Raw genomic sequence first — 11,559 nt, 5'->3', positions numbered from 1 at the left:
CCTGGGTGGGAGCAACGAGGCTGCGTGGGGCAGTGGAAGATGCTGGAAGCTGGAACCAAGGGCCACTGCCTGAGTGAAGAGCTGCTGGTGCTGCCAGGGGCAAGAAGCAAACGGGGCGGGAGGGGGGTGGGGGGGAACCAAGTCCCTTCGCCCCGCTCCTGCCTTCCTGCCTCTCTCCAGGATCCCTTTGGGCAGAACCCTACAGGAAGGTGGCACAGGGAAAATACGGTTTCCAGAGTCTCCGGCCAGAATCAGATTACATTAGATATAAAAGTACTTAGAAAATGGGCTATGCGTTGAAAAATAACATTATTGAGGAATGCTATGGGAAATGTTACTTGGTAGTAAAGGGTTAATTTTAAGTCTAGGATTTTCATATTCTTCTCTTTAACCACTAACATGTCTATATGTGAACAAGTAGGTAAAATTAACGTTAGCTTCGTGCCTTAAACTGTTTTGTTCCAGACACTGGTACCCAGAGGAAGAGATGTCCAATGTTCTGGCTATAATGGCTGCGTATATAAGAGTACCCCTGACATGTGGGCAATTATCCTAGGCTAGAAAAATCTCATGTCGTAGGTCTGGGAGGGTCGATATCTCACACTTGCTTCTGCTCCACTAGTAGCATGGAGGAAGTTGGATTATGTCACTGGAATGCACACATGTGACATTGCTGGAGCAAATCATCATAAAAATGTTTGTGTTTGTGCTAGATATTGGTATATACGTCAACATCTTCTTTTCTTTTTTCAAAAATGTTTTATTATTTATTTTTGAGAGAGAGAGAGAGGGGCAGAGAGACAAGGAGAGACAGAATCCGAAGCAGGCTCTAGACTATGAGCTGTCAGCACAGAGCCCAGCACGGGGCTCGAACCCACGAACTGTGAGATCATGACCTGAGCTGAAGTCAGACACTTAACCAACTGAGCCACCCAGGTGCCCTTCGACATCTTTTTTAAAGTGATTTTCCCACATGCTTCCTCAAACATACTAATATTTCCATTACTATTACTCATTTCACAGCAACAAGTCTTATATTAATGTGTGGGTGGCCCACCAGAGCTCACCACTAAATTATCATTTATCTTTGAGAACCCATGAACTTCTTTTGTTTTCCAGAGACACACCCATTTTGTAGTTCATGAGATGTGCATGTATTGCAGATTATGTTGATTTGCTTACTCGACAAATAATAACCAAGGCCTTACCTACCATAGACCTGACCCAATGCTGAGTCATCAACCAAAAGGTTATGGTCCATGACCTCATGGTGGTTACAATCTATCGCGAAAGGCCGGAGATAAATACATAAATGTACAAACACAAAGGAATTCTACGAAGAATTCTAGGGAAACAAGGGTGAAGAGCATAGGAAGCTAGCGTGTAAGTTTAGAAAGGCCTCTTGAGGAAGTCATATTTGAGCAAAGACCTAAAGGATGTGATGGGTGTGTAGGTAAGTGGGAGGATTTCTTGCAGAGCCGGAAACAGAAGAGAAGTCTGTGAAATGGAGAAGAACTTGGCCCACTGCAAGAACAGTTGGAAACTCGGTCTGGCTAGTGTGCAGTGAGAGGTCTCATTGAGGCTGGAGAAAAGCCAGATCCCACATGGATTTGGATGGTATTCTGAGGCCAACCGGACAATGGAGTGGTGCATGCCACTTTGACTTTGTATGAGGAAAGGATGGCTGAGCAGGAGTGAGCGGCAGGAGTTGAATGAAAGGTCCTGCAGCAGTCCAGGTGGTATCACCAGGTGTCTCCAGGGGTTGACATTCACATGGAGAAATGACGATGGCTGGACTGGAGGAAAGTCGTAAAGAAGAAGGGAAGTAGCTGTGAAATCTACTTTGGAGGTCTAATCTGCAGGACTGGTTATTCATTGCATTCAGAAAAAAAATAGTTCCAGGTTCCCAGTCTGAGCAACTGGGTGATGGCAGATGAGGAACAAAAGACAGGAAAAGGAAGAGAGACAAGAGAAAGAGTGGGGAAGAGGCCAAAACGGATGTCAGGAGTGAAGAAAGCAATCTTTAGGAACAATTATGAAATCTTAAGGCACACATAAGGCACACATCCTTTGGTGTTAACTTGCTCGGCACAAAGTCATTGCTCTAATCTCTTGGAGAGGAAACGCCTTTGTTGGAGATGATCTGTGCCTTTTCTGAGGTCATATTGATTTAGAAAATGGCAGAGCCAGGGGAAACCACGAGCTGAATTCTTACACGAATTGGGACCGATGATCAGAATAATCCGGAGATAAACCACCACCTCTAGGCTTCATGTTCTGTGCTTTACTTTAACTGTTTGGATGTGGTCACAGGCTTTGCCAGAAAGCCTCTGGAATTTAGACAGATTAATAAGATTGTATTTGCAGGCACTCGTACCACAATCTTTCCTGTAGACTCTTAAGTGATGGCGAAAAACTTTCTACTCTAACTTAACTGCTAAGAGAAAGAAAAAGTAATCCCTCTTAACTTGATGTTCAAGGTATTTCCCCAGTTATGGGGATTGAGGCACCTGGCTGGCTTATTTGGTTAAGCGGCCAACTGTTGATTTCGGCTCAGGTCCTGATCTCAGGGTCGTGAGTTTGAGCCCCGCATCGGGCTCTGAGCTCACAGCACGGAGCCTACTTTGGATCCTCTGTCTCCCTCTGTCTACCCCTCCCCTGCTCACACTCACACACTCTCCCCTGCTCTCTCTCAAAAATATAAATAAATAAATAAATAAATAAATAAATAAATAAATGTACGTCCTCAGATTTAATACTGATAGATGAACTCATTAGCTCCTACTGAGGAAGGGTAAATATGGACATTGCCAACCTGACCGTGGAGTCAGTGGCTCTAGCACTTTATCTTCATTGTCTCTGGGTTTAGGATAAATGATTTGTCACATGTAAATCCTAGCTGAAGATGCCTGCAGGTGGAAAGAAAATAAGGCAATGAGACGTTGGCTTTTGATTTACCAGAGCTCTGTTCATGGGAACAATGCTTAGCAGTTCAGAGCACAGACTCTGGGTTTGGATTCTCACCCCTCTCCTACTGCCACCAGATTTCTAGCTGTGTGATCTTACGTACGTGCATCCATACTTTGTACCTCAGTTTCCTTATCAGTAATATGGGGATATTAATTTACCCATTCCTAGGGTCTTTTGTGGATGAAGTGAGGTGCTGTTTATACAAATCTGACTATGACGTGCTATTCACGTGTTAGCACAAGCACACATACTGCGCAAGTGGGCTGTAGGTGGTGTGTGTTTGGATTGTAGCGCTTCATAAACAAACCACAGGAGGATGTAGTGACTTGATAAATGGGGCAGCCCTAAAAGCAAATGTTTGTACTTAATTCTTTCTCAAAGAATTCCTGGGTTGCGCTGGAGCTTCAACATAAAGAATATAAATAAGACTTAGCTTGCAGAAGAGTTGATAATATTTAGATCTTTGACTCTCATTTTTCACTTGTGGAAGGAATGCAAAAATCCTAAAATATGATAGCCTCTGGTGAAGTAGCTTATAGTCTTAGGGAAGAGGTGAGTACACATTCAGAAAGTAAATGAACCAAGCTGAGTGGTGGCAGTGTTGAATGTAAATAACTGCAGGTCAGACTCAGGTTCCAAACTGTAATCCCAGAGTTACAGCCCACAGCCACTTTTGAGCCCTAACAATGTACCAGAAGCAGAGCATCCTTCCAGGTCCCAGAGCAGTGGGTTATAGACAGGAGAACAGGTCTTACAGAAGAAACTGCTTTTGAATTCCATCAGACGGTGTGCCAGTGGTGGAGGCCCTACCTGGTGGGCTTTGTAGTGTAGAATCAGTTACAGGAGTTGTTTCTTTGGTACACGCTGTATCTTTTAGGAGTTCATTTTTCCGTAAGAAAGAAGACATATGCCCAAAAAATGTATCCTCTCACTCCCTGCCTAAAACATCAAAGTGCTTAGCAAAGTATATAAGATTGTTCATGATGTGGTTCCTGCTTGTTGGTGTAAGTTAGGAATGCTTTCAGCTGCAAGGAATAGAACGTTCCATCAACAGTGGCTTCAACCAGCGCTTCTCAAGCTGTGATGTATCTTCCAATCAGCGGAGCTTCTTATTAAAATGCACATTCTGATTTAGGAGGTCTGAAGTGAGGCCTGAGATTCTGCATTTTTTTTGTTTATTTGGTTTTGAGAGAGAGAGCGAGTGTGTGAGACAGGGCACAAGCGGGGGAGGAGCAGAGAGAGAGGGAGACACAGAATCCAAAGCAGGTTCCAGGCTCTGCACTGTCAGCACACAGCCCAATGTGGATATCACACCCATGAACCATGAGATCATGACCTGAGCTGAAGCTGGACACTTAACCGACTGAGCCACCCAGGCTCAGATTCTGCATTTCTAACAAGCTCCCAGGTGGTGCTGATTCTATTGGTTTAAAACCTACAATTTCAACAGCAAGACTTTTAAAGAATTCAATTTTCCCTCTTTCATATCACAGGAAAATCTGAAAGTAGTTCCAGATTTGACTCAGATCAACAATGTCAGTGCTCAGGGATTGGCACATCGGGAACTGGCTGAAAAACCATGGCCCACAGGCCAAATCTAACCCACTGGCTATTAGAAATAAAGTTTTATTGGAACACAGCCATGCTCATTTGTTTATGTAGGACATATGACCTCTTTCATGCTAGAAAGGCTGAGCTGTAACAAAGACCAGATGGCCCATAAAGCCTAAAATGTTTACCTTCACCTGGCCCTTTATGAAACAAGCTTGCTAACTCCTAGCTTATGCATTAGTATTCACTCAGCACCTGGGCCTATCATGTCTCCCAAACTCAGTGAGGACTGTTGACAAGGAAGAAAGGCAGGCAGTAACCGTGTCTGCAACATGGCTCCTCTCCGTCACATCCTGCTGTCCCCTAACATGCAACTCATGTGCCCCCCGCCCCCCAAGGCACCGGGCTTCTTCACTGCATCTTCAGAAAATGCCAGATGTGTCTTGAGAACAGCAAGATCGCTGAATGTTTGCTAAAAACAAGGTGGTAAAGGACTGCAGCCTGGGCAGGCTGCTACAAGAGTGACACGGAGGATGGCCTCAGGTTCCAAGCTAAAGAGTTTGGACTTACAAGTCAATGGGGGACCTTGAAGATTTTTAAAGCATGAGATGAGTTTATTGTTGTATGCATATAATTCTGATAACACAATGTAGGGTGGTCTGTTGTATTAGTCTGCTTAGACTGTCATAATAAGTACCACTGACTGGGAGGCTTCAACAACATAAATGTATTCTGTCACCATTCTGGAGGCTGAAAGTCCAAGATCAAGGTGCTAGAAAATTCAGTTCCTGGTGAGACCTCGCTTTTTCTTGTAGATGACCAATCTTCTTACTGTCTCCTCACATGTCCTTCTCTGTGTTTAAGCAGAGAGAAAAAGAGAGGTGTTGATAAAAATGGTGGGCAGAGAAAGCAGGGTGAGCTGTTGGGTCCCAGCCATGTTGAAATTCCTTATAAATAAACCACGTCACCATCCAGCAAGTGGTTTTGACTCCCCCGCCCAGCAAGTCGTCCATTTGCATTCAAGAAATTCAGGTCCATTGGCACAGCAGATTTCAAGGCTAAGAGAGAAAGACTCTGTTGGATCCCTGCAGGAAAAGTAAGCAGGAAAAAAGTTTCAACGTGGAAAATGTCCTCCGGGAAAGAGAAGGAGAAAGGCAGGCTCCAGTGCAGAATGAAGAAGAAGCCCACCCTTTGGGAGGTGGTGAAGGCCAGGAGCCTGGAGGAAATATTAGAGTGGATTTGGCCCCACCTGCCCATGATGGTAGAGAGGATATGCCCAACAAGCTTGTCAATAACGTTGACATGACAGATGGAGACACAGATGATACGGAACTTTTCACGGATGACATGAGGTGGCTAAGGAGGGAATCAGGGGGCTTCAGTTGAGGTACAGTTTGCCCACTCTTATAGGAGATCCCCCTCACCGTGACCATCATGATGAGTTTTGCCTTATGCCTCCAATGCTGAGATTAGTAATAATAACCCCCCTGCTTCCCGAAGTTGCATTTTCTTGATGTGAACCTATGGTGTTATGTCATTTTTCTGATTAGAGATTCCATTTTGCCTTACTCTGGAAGTTTTTCTGTCAGGGAAGTTTCATCAACTTGCAGGAAAAGATGTTTATTACATGCTGTAAAGGTAATAAAGCAGTTTAAGAAGCAATCTAAAAAGAGAGAGAGAGAGAGAGAGAGGTGTATTTCCTCTTCTTATTGCATTAGGGTCCCACCCTTCTATCTTATTGAACCTGAATTACCTCCCTGAATTCTCCGTTTGCAAATAGAGTCACGTTGAGGGTGAGACTTCAACATATAAATTTCGGGGACACAATTCAGTCCATACAACCAATGGAAAGAAAAACTTAAGCAGGGAGACACGTTGGAGCCACTTTAAAATGCTCTTTTGACTTAATGCTAAGAATGCCAAACACCTTTAATGATACATTGTGTCTTTTGTGAGCTGCAAGGCCACTTACCACTCTGCTTTCCCTTAGTTGGCTTTGGAATTTCCTTTCATGTGTGCTTATTTTCAAGTGTGATAACCCTATCCTAGTGCCTTTTGACTATCTCTACTTCCAAATCAACAAATATTTACTATCTCCACATGATATGCATGACCCTGAGCCAGGTGTTCTGAATGAAACAACTCATGAGACTTGCACCTTGTTCTTAAATACTGAAACCAGGAAAGGACAAAGACACAACACTTATGTGGCTGTGGCTAAACTCAGACAAACCTGGGGCGGATTCCAGCTTCCCTAACTACCAGCTTCAGCAAATCATTCAAATTCTTCAAGCTCCTATTTTTCATCCACAAATAGGCATGATAATAATATCTGTCTCATAAGCTTGTTGCGAAGATTAATAAAATAATAAATGTACGGTACAGTTCCTGACACATGGAAAGTGATTGAATACAATTTAGCCTTATTGTTTTTACTGTTTTTAATATTACTATAGGGAAGAGGGTGTTTGGACTTTTCCTTCTGAACTCCCCTCTCTCCACTGCTTTTTTTTTTTTTTCCAGTCTACTTTGGAACTGCAGGAGACTGTCCAGTTTTCTTTTAAAAGCAGAGAGAGGGGCACCTGGGTGGCTCGGTTGGTCAAGTGGCCGACTTTGGCTCAGGTCATGATCTTGCGATTCATGAGTTTAAGCCCTGCATCAGGCTCTGTGTTGACAGCTCAGAGCCTGGAGCCTGCTTTGGATTCTGGGTCTCCCCCTTTCTCTCTCTGCCCCCCCTCCCCGCAAATAAATAAAGATTTTAAAAAGGTGGCACAGAGAGAAAGAAGCTCTGTGAGGGTTCTCTGAGCAGAACCCTGGGTGCAGATGTACATGTACCATGGGTGACAATGTTGTGCCTTGATTTAATCTGCTTCAATTCCGTTTTCATCTTCTCATTCCTGACCTTTGAGATCCATTTGCTGTAGAAAAGGACAAAGAACTCCCATTACACAGCCGCTGATTGCTCTCGAGGCATTCACTCAATAAATATTTATTCTGCAGTTTCTGAGTGCCAGGCACTGAGTCAGTGCTGGGGACAGAGCTGTGGATGTGGCAGCTCCAGGCTCTGACCTTATGCAACACAGCCCAGCCGACAGCAAACACCCAAGGGCAAGCAGAGCTCTGGAAGCCAGTGGAGTGGGACTCAGCCTAGGCTGCTAGACATCACCGTGACCTTCCATCAGGGACATCGGGAGTCTCCTGTGCAAGGTGGCAACTCTTAATTGCCCAAACTGGAAACCCAAGGTGATACGAATAATTGAAAGCATGAAATCTAAACAAAGGATTAAGCAGTAGGATACGGAAATCTAATTATATCATTGATTTTAAATTGCAAAAAAAATGTGAGCTAAGAGACAGTTTTAGCCTCTTCCAACTTTTTCTGGCCAGGAATGTTAGTTCACAAATCACAATTTGATGATGAAGGGGTGATCGTCGATATTTCCTGTGCCATCTCCCAATGCTCAGGACGACAATTCTCAGGAAACCACCAGTGGAGATTAAACTTTGAATTTGGACTCAAAATGATGTGGCATGCTTGGAGAGCACCAATTTCATCAACTGGATGGATGTTTGGAGCTGCTCCAAATTTGCTCAGTTAACAAGGTTGAGCTGGCTTCCATGAAAATGGTAGTTCTAATGGTTACAGACTCTGTAGTGATTTTATGCAAAAGTAGCATCCAGCTGCCTCGCCATCTGGCAAAGGTCTGATTGCCATCCCCTTGAGACCCAGGAAGTCATGATTCTCAAATCACAGCTGAACTTGGCTGGCGTGGGGGTAGGGGCCGAGGCCTGGCCTTAGAACTACCCTCCCACTGGAATAAGTCAGGTGTTGGGTCAGAGCCCAACCGACCTCAGATTTAGCCCCCCATCCGAGACTCATTCTAGGATGGCGAGGGCTGCCTGAAACCCCAGTTTGAAGATGTCCCAAATGGTGCATGAAGTAAACCTCCAGGATGAGCAAGGCTCAGAGTCAAGCAGGAGTCAAAAGACCTGACACATGTTGAGCACTTGTGTTTTTGCAGAGCTCTAAATTCCACTTGAATCACCTGGTAACCACTCTGCCACTGTGCTAAGTGGTTAACGGGAGGGCAGTCCTGCAAGACAGGGAGTGGGGGGAGGTGCTAGAAAAATAAGTGTCCTGGAGGGCTTAGATAAGAATTCAGAAACTGAGGTGATGATAAGAAGGCAGCACAAGTCACACGGAGGGAACAGCAGGAGCAAAGACTCAGAGGCACTGGACCTCTCTGCTGTGGGACGTCAGTCTTGGTGTGCCCACCTGGAAGATAGTGGAATAACCGGCATATACCAGGTATTAGGATCAATCCTGACCCTTGCAAGTGAGGGAAAGGAGCATCCTGATGCTTGCATGTTTCTCCTTGCCTGCTTGCAAGGCATCTCCATGCCTCTTTCCCACTGGCCTCATACCTGTGTTTCTGCCATTAGTGTGTCCTATGAGGATGCTCTTTGGGAACAGGTGCTGGAGGCTGCCATGACTGCCCCGAACTTGGGGCAGGGAGGGGGACACAAACCGTTGCCCCCCACCATTCCTTAGTCACCATGACAGCAGGAAGGCCTGGGGTGGGAGGCCAAAGTTGCCATGCCCCTTCCCTAACCTGGCTAGAATTAGCCCTGAGATGAATTAAACATGAGCCCACCTGGTCTGGGGGCAGCAGCATTGTCAAAAAAGAAAAAAAAAAATCAGAAACTGAGACCCAGGCAAAGGTCAAGCTACATGAACAGGTGCCCTCGAAGACAGGTTAGCAGTCTGTGGGTCACCTCAACTTAGGGGCCATGTTAAGACAGTCAAGACAAATGAGAGCTGAGAGGCGGACAAAGAGGGACTTGGAAAATGATGTGGGAGACCAGAGGTGGGTTTGGGTTCCTGGTTCCTGGTTCCCGCTTCCAGGTCCATCTCAGAGCAAGAAAGAGAAAGCAGTTCTCTCCTTACCAGTTGCTGGACAACTGCCAGGTTACGGAGAGGGCTCAGGTTGCTAGAATTCCTTGATTCATGCTGCTGGGGTTAATAACTGTGGTCAGCAGAGAGAGCAGGAAGGGGATGGGTGGGCAGGCTTTAAAGGACAACAAGTCAAATGTTGTCATTTACTTGAAAGGGAACACTGATTCAATGTAGGGCACTTCTGAATTAAAAATAGGAAGAGGATGACCTCACGCTTTGGGGGAAAATGTACTTTCATTTTTACCAATTAACATTATCCCTCTCTGACTGCAAATAAATGTCCCTCCTCTTCCCATCTAGGACAACCAACTGAAAGCACAGCAAATCTGCTTCACTCTCTGTAGCTTCTTGGAAAGGAAGTGAATGACTCCTGGGTCGTTTATGAAGTTCAGTTGTACATCCAGATAGGGCGGCAGGCTGCTTTGCTATCTGACCACTCAAGGGAGTGAGGTGACACCATAGAGAAGTCACAGGGATGCTCCAAGGCCCTTCCTCACTCCTCACTGCCCAGGGCGTTTGCCAGGCTGCATAATGGAAGCTGAAGAGAGGGCATCATAGCCAGACGGTATGGCCTGCGATTCTGATACCAGCTCTGCCAGCTCCTGATTTATGAGGCTTGGGGCAGTTGATCTGTTCCCTCTCAGCCTCAGTGTCTGCATCCCTTAAAGGAAGGGGTTGTATTTTGTGATGTTGAGGAATGTTAGGATCAGATGAGCTGATGAGAAATTTTGCTCCTCCCAGGTCTTCTCAGACAGAAACCGGGGAGTCATGGGAGACACCTTACTCTCCTGTTTCTCACTATTTTCATATCCTAGTTCTCTCTTGAATTCATCCCTTCCTCTTTCTTCCAGTTGCCCCTGCTTTGCACCAGGAGCTCACACTCTCTCGCCTGGATACGCTGGGTCCCAAGTGTCCAGTTTTACCCTCCATTTATGCACCAGCCCCATTCACTCCAACCCACCGTTAAACAACTGCCAGAGAAGAGCCATTCTGTCTTTTCTTTCTGCATCATCAGCGTTAAGCGTGGTCATCTGAAAAATGTTTGAAGAATGAAGAACTAAGTAGAGCCATTGATTAGTGTAACGATTTTTACAAAATAGTATATGAATGCGAGCTATTCTTTTTCAGCTCAATAAGCATGAATATTTACCATATAGCTGGCACTGGGCTAGGTGCTGAGGATATAAAGATGAGTTGGATATAGTTCCTGACATTTAATGACCACCTAGTGAGCAGGGCAGGCTGTGTAAGAGAAATAGAACCGATAGGAGGTGTATCTACATAGAGATTTATTTTAAGGAACTGGCTCACGCAGTTGTGAGGTCTGGCAAGTCCCAAATCTGCAGAGCAGGTCAGCAGGCTGGAGACCAGGGAAGAACTGACATTGGAGCTCTAGTCTGAAAGCAGCCTGCCAGTAGAATTCCTCAATCTTTTCTTCTTAAGGTCTCGACAGATTGGACAACGCCTACACACAATGGGGAGTAAATCTGCTTTCCTCCAAGTCTACTGATGTAAAAGCTAAAATATACCTTCACAGTGACATCTAGACTGGTGTTTGGCTTAATGTCTCGGCATCAAAGCCCAGCCAAGTTGACACATGAACCGTGCACATGGGTAGTCGCTGACAGCATAATAGATACTACTTATGTCTACAAATGGTGCTAGGTCTTTTTTCAATGAAAAATCTCTCTATGCTCTTTGATGTTTTTACTAGCGTTTGTCAGTTGTTCTTTCTGGTTATGCCGTGCATGCCACTGGGTGCTTGCTTCCAGGTGTGTCATTCAGTGCTCACGATAACTTGTGATGTAGTGTGCTGTCATCGTTTACAGACAAGAGAGGTCCAAGTAACCTATATGAGGTTCCACAGCTAATATGTAGTAGAGCTGAGATCGAGTGAAGGCCTTTCCAACCCAAGGTCAATGAGCTTTCTACTACGTCACAATACCTTTAATAAGCATTGAGCCGGGAGCCTTAGCTTTCCCCAGGGAAGCACTTATTTTGCCAGGAATTCTGTAGTATTATTAGATTTTTGTAACAGGGTCCCTCTGCATATAAGGATGTGAATCAGTTTTCCCAACTCA

The 11,559-nt window shown here is 45.1% G+C and overlaps 1 long non-coding RNA gene and 1 pseudogene across 1 annotated transcript in view; one reads left to right on the top strand and one right to left on the bottom strand.

Annotated features, from left to right (window-relative positions):
- The first annotated feature begins 1,787 nt into the window (after positions 1-1,787).
- Positions 1,788-6,206, top strand: LOC109249813 (protein BEX5-like; annotated as a pseudogene).
- Positions 6,207-7,043: 837 nt separating this feature from the next.
- Positions 7,044-11,559, bottom strand: part of LOC109249869 (uncharacterized) — a 43,074-nt gene continuing 38,558 nt past the window's right edge. The window contains exons 3-4 of the long non-coding RNA XR_008422880.1: positions 10,440-10,509; positions 7,044-7,439 (exon numbers count right to left, since the gene is read on the bottom strand). This is a non-coding gene — a long non-coding RNA (uncharacterized LOC109249869). The remainder of the gene's footprint in view (positions 7,440-10,439; positions 10,510-11,559) is intronic.

This window comes from Panthera pardus, unplaced genomic scaffold (assembly GCF_024362965.1).
Source record: "Panthera pardus isolate Hobbes unplaced genomic scaffold, ASM2436296v1 HiC_scaffold_17, whole genome shotgun sequence".
Taxonomy (NCBI): Eukaryota; Metazoa; Chordata; class Mammalia; order Carnivora; family Felidae; genus Panthera; species Panthera pardus.
The sequence above is the reverse complement of the archived record's forward strand: the minus strand, read 5'-3'. Positions and strand labels throughout refer to the sequence as shown.